Source organism: Aquarana catesbeiana, linkage group LG06 (assembly GCF_042186555.1).
Source record: "Aquarana catesbeiana isolate 2022-GZ linkage group LG06, ASM4218655v1, whole genome shotgun sequence".
Lineage (NCBI taxonomy): Eukaryota > Metazoa > Chordata > Amphibia > Anura > Ranidae > Aquarana > Aquarana catesbeiana.
The window spans coordinates 75124074-75129061 of NC_133329.1; positions in this window are offsets into that span (position 1 = coordinate 75124074).

The window sequence follows — 4988 nt, forward strand, 5'->3', positions numbered from 1 at the left end:
GGCCTTCCCTCCTCTTAGAATATTCAATGCATGACCGGCACTAATTGCTGACAAGGAAATTCACTCTCAGGGCTTGTGTCACCCTATTGTGTGAATGGATCATGTTAGATGTCGTTAAAGTTGTCACCTCAGTGATGCGAACACTAGTAGTTTGTATATTAAACAGCGCTTGTGATCATTAGGGGCCCATTCGCACCAGAAACCACGCGTTTTTGCATGCGTGTTGATATGCAATTGACACACGTTGACATGCGTTTGTGATACATTTTTTCCTAAACATTCCTGCACCACATCTGCTGTGAACAAGCTGGGTGCTCACAAAAACAAGATAGGGGAAGGCGCAAACCCCTAGTGCATTATCCGAGTACAAAACTGAATTTATTGATATAAAAAGCAACCAATAAAATGCATGCTTACAAAGGTGCATAAGTATACAGCAAGTACATAGGATGACATGAGGTAGAAAATCCAAGTGTTTCTGTGGCTTCACATATGAACGCCAACGCATTTCAGGGGCACTGTTCTCTGAGGAAAGGGGTGCGCCCCCGAAAATGTGCTAATGTGCATATGTGAGGCCACAGAATCACTTGGATTTTCCACCTCATGTCATCCTCCTATGTACTTGCTGTATACTTATGCACCTTTGTAAGTATGCATTTTATTGGTTGCTTTTTATATGAATAAATTCTGTTTTTTACTCAGGTAATGCACTAGGGGTTTGCGCCTTCCTCTTCTTTGTTTTTGTAGTTCCACATGGGATATCCCCATCCAAGGAGGGCTGCATCTACCGGGCATTGGACTGTGTATGTGATGTGATATTGGTTGGTGTTCCCTCTGGCGAATCTGATTGCTGGGAGTATTTGGCTGTCTTTTCAAGCTGGGTGCTCAACCTGTGGCCCTCCATCAGTTGCAAAACTACAAGTTCCATCATGCCTCTGCCTTTGGGGGTTATGCTTATAACTGTCAGCCTTGCAAAGCATTATGGGACTTGTAGTTCCGCAAGACCTGAAGGGCCACAGGTTGAACTGCTTGTATTGCATGGGTGGTAAGGTTGAATAAAGACATCGGTCCATCCAGTTCAACCTGTGAGAGTATGTATGCGTTTGTTTTGAGGTCACCTCCTTCTTCCTCGGGCTTTTATGTTCGCTACTCTGCGTTGCGTTTACTTGTATTTCAATGCATTTGTGTTGTGAAAAAAAGCAGCTTGCTGTAATTTTTTTTCATTGCATTGCACAGCAACGATGTGAACTACAGTGAGGGAAAATGTATTTGATCCCCTGCTGATTTTGTACGTTTGCCCACTGACAAAAAATGATCAGTCTATAATTTTAATTGTAGGTTTATTTTACCAATGAGAGACAGAATAACCACAACAATATCCAGAAAAACGCATTTCAAAAAAGTTATAAATTGATTTGCATTTAAATGATTAAAATAAGTATTTGATCCCCTATCAATTGGCAAGATTTCTGGCTCCCAGATGTCTTCTATACAGGTAAGGAGCTGAGATTAGGAGCACTCTCTTAACCACTTCAGCCCCGGAAGGTTTTACCCCCTCCCCAACCAGGCCATTTTTTTGCGATACGGCCCTGCGTTGCTTTAACTGACAATTGTGCGGTCGTGCAACGCTGTACCCAAATAAAATTGATGTCCTTTTTTTCCCACCAATAGAGCTTTCTTTTGGTGGTATTTGATCACCTCTGTGGTTTTTATTTTGTGCGCTATAAACAAAAAAGAAAAGATTTCCCCAGGGTGGGGTTTTGGCAGCACAGTAACGAGTAAAGTACACTTACATTTGTCATGGGCGTTTATTTCGTTTGTCTTTTAATTTTCATCGCAGGTGTGGTTTGTCTTTCGGCCGGTCGCCTGGCCTGGCGGGCGGTGCTTGAGAGTGTGACCTCTCGTAAGTTACGTTGCTGTTTTCACTGCCCCGGTCCGGGCTGCGGTGGTGATAGAGGTGCCTGGGACTCTCCATTGGGGAAGAGGGGAAGACAGTTTTTTAAGGGATCTCCATGTGGGAGGTTTTTCTCCTCTCCTGCTGGACATACATTATTGGGCAATTATACTGTATACTGTTTTTGTGTATTGCATGGTGAGTGTAATTGTTGTTATATTAATGGAATCCATATATGTACATCAACTCTGTGTATATTTTCTAGCAGACTGACCCTCTGAAGAAGACCCTGAGTATATGGGTTGAAACGCGTCAGGTTTAATGTTCATGATAATAAGCCTTGTTATGAATATATGTCTGCCAATGTATGTTTAGCCAATTTAGTTTTAAGGTACTTCCCACTGGAGCTCATTGTTTTAACTTTTATGATATACTATTTTTGTACAAATAAATTTGTTCTACTTTTCATACATTATTGACTTTACTCATTACTGTGCTGCCAAAAAACCCCACCCTGGGGAAATCTTTTCTTTTTTGTTTCTAGTTTTCAAGGGGTGAGCAGCAATTCCTTTTTCTTCTCTCTAGTGTCCCCTCTTTTCTATTTTGTGCGCTATAAACAAAAAAAGACTGACAATTTTGAAAAAAAAACCAAAACAATATTTTTTACTTTCTGCTATAAAACACATACAATAAAATAATGTAAAAAATCTAATTTCTTCTTCAATGTAGGCCAATATGTATTCTGCTACATGTTTTTGGTAAAAGAAATCCCAATAAGCGTATATTGATTGGTTTACACAAAAGTTATAGCGTCTATAAACTATGGGATAATTTTATGGACTTTTAATTTTTTTTTGTTTTTACTAGTAATGGCAGCGATCAGCGATTTGTAGTAGGATTGCGGCAGACAAATCTGCCACTAAGGCCCCTTTCACACTTATACGACTTGTCCCACGATTTTGTACTGCAAAATCGTATGACAAGTCATTCTCCATGATTTTCAATGACTACCATTCATATTGGCACGACTTTAAGTCGTGCCGACTTGAAAGTAGTCCCTGCACTACTTTGGTCCAACTTCTATGCGAGTTGTACTCCATAGACCTCAATGTTAAACCCTGAAGTAGCATGCAAGTTGTGCCTGAATAATATAGACACGACTTCAGTACGACTTTGTAAGCACAAGCCTGGCCTCGCTATTCGGGAAAGGAAAACTTTTCTTTCCCGATGAGCGACAGGCAGTGCTGACAGCTGCCTGGTATGAATCCAGAGGGGGAACGCCGCGCCAAGTTTTAAATGAAAAAAACGGCGTGGGTCCCCCCCCCCCCCCCGCATACCAGGCCCTTAGGTCTGGTATGGAGCTAAGGGGAACCCCCTACGCCAAAAAATCGGCGTGGGGTCCCCCCCAAAATCCATACCAGACCCTTATCCGAGCACGCAGCCCGGCCGGTCAGGAGTGGGGGTGGGGACGAGCTGGCGGCCCCCCCTCCTGGACCGTACCAGGCCGCATGCCCTCAACATGGGGGGTGGGTGCTTTGGGGCATGGGGGGGCGCAGTGCGGCCCCCCCACCCCAAAGCACCTTGTCCCCATGTTGATGAGGACAAGGGCCTCTTCCCGACAACCCTGGCCGTTGGTTGTCGGGGTCTGCGGGCGGGGGGGGCTTATCGGAATCCGGGAGCCCCCTTTAATAAGGGGGCCCCCAGATCCCGGCCCCCCACCCTATGTGAATGAGTATGGGGTACATGGTACCCCTACCCATTCACCTAGGGAAAAAAGCATCAATAAAAAACACAGTACACAGGTTTTTAAAATAATTTATTAGGCAGCTCCGGGATCTTCTTCCGACTTCGGGGGTCCTCTTCCGACTTCGGGGGTCTCTCCGCCGTCTCCTCCCGGTGTCCGCATCTTCTGCCGGCTCCTCCGCTATCTTCAACAGCTCCATGCTTCTCTATCCTTCGGTCTGCTAGGCGTCCAATCGGGGCGCCTGTGCCTTCAGCCAATCAGGTGATGGGTATTAGACCCGCGCTACCTTATTGGCGGAGAGGCGGTTCAATGTTAAAAAAGCAAATATTAATTTGCTTTTCTAACACACCTGGATGGCCTGCAAGCCCCATGCTCTGTGCTCCAAGTCCACCTTTTTTGAAGCCTATGGCTCTAATCAGGTGCTTCAAAAAAACACCCCCGCCGCTGGAATTCAGGCGCCCGGAAAGGGGCCAGACGCCTGAATAGAGGGTGGCAGCGGCAGCCATGGATAGATTCACGCTATGCATGAATCTATCCATTAGTCATAGAAGGGGTGGCTGGAGAGAGGGGGCGATGCCCGTGCGCTCTTAATGGATGAGCCGCCCCTGCTTTGGCATCAACTCAACTCTGAAGGAGGAGGAATGCTGCCTATGACCTCAAGAACACCATCCCCACCGCCTAACATGGAGGCTAAACATTATGCTTTGGGGGTGTTTTTCTGCTAAGGGGACAGGACAACTTCACCACATCAAAGGGACGATGGACAGGGCCATGTACCGTCAAATCTTGGGCGAGAACCTCCTTCCCTCAGCCAAGGCATGGAAAATGGGTCGTGGATGGGTATTCCAGCATGACAATGACCCAAAACACATGGCAAAGGCAAGAAGCACGTTAAGATCCTGGAATGGCTTAGCCAGTATCCAGCCCTTAATCCCATAGAAAATATGTGAAGGGAGCTGAAGGTTCGAGTTACCAAATGTTGGTCTCTAAACCTTAGACCCCTTTCACACTGAGCCGATATTTCTAGTGCCGCTTTACCGTTGTTTTAGCAGCACTATTTGGCCGCTAGCGGGGCGGTTTTAACCTCTGCTAGCGGCCGAAAAAGGGTTAAATCCGCCCGCAAAACACCGCTGCAGCGGCGCTTTGCCGGCGGTGCTGTCCTATTGTTTTAAATGGGCAGGAGTGGTGCGCTGCAAAGAAACTGCTGGCAGGACTTTTTGTGACGCATTGCCAGCGCAGCGCCCCATTGCTTTCACAGTGGGAAAGGGGTCTTAATGACTTGGAGAGTAGGGATGAGCCGAACACCCCCCGGTTCGGTTCGCACCAGAACCCGCGAACGGACCGAAAGTT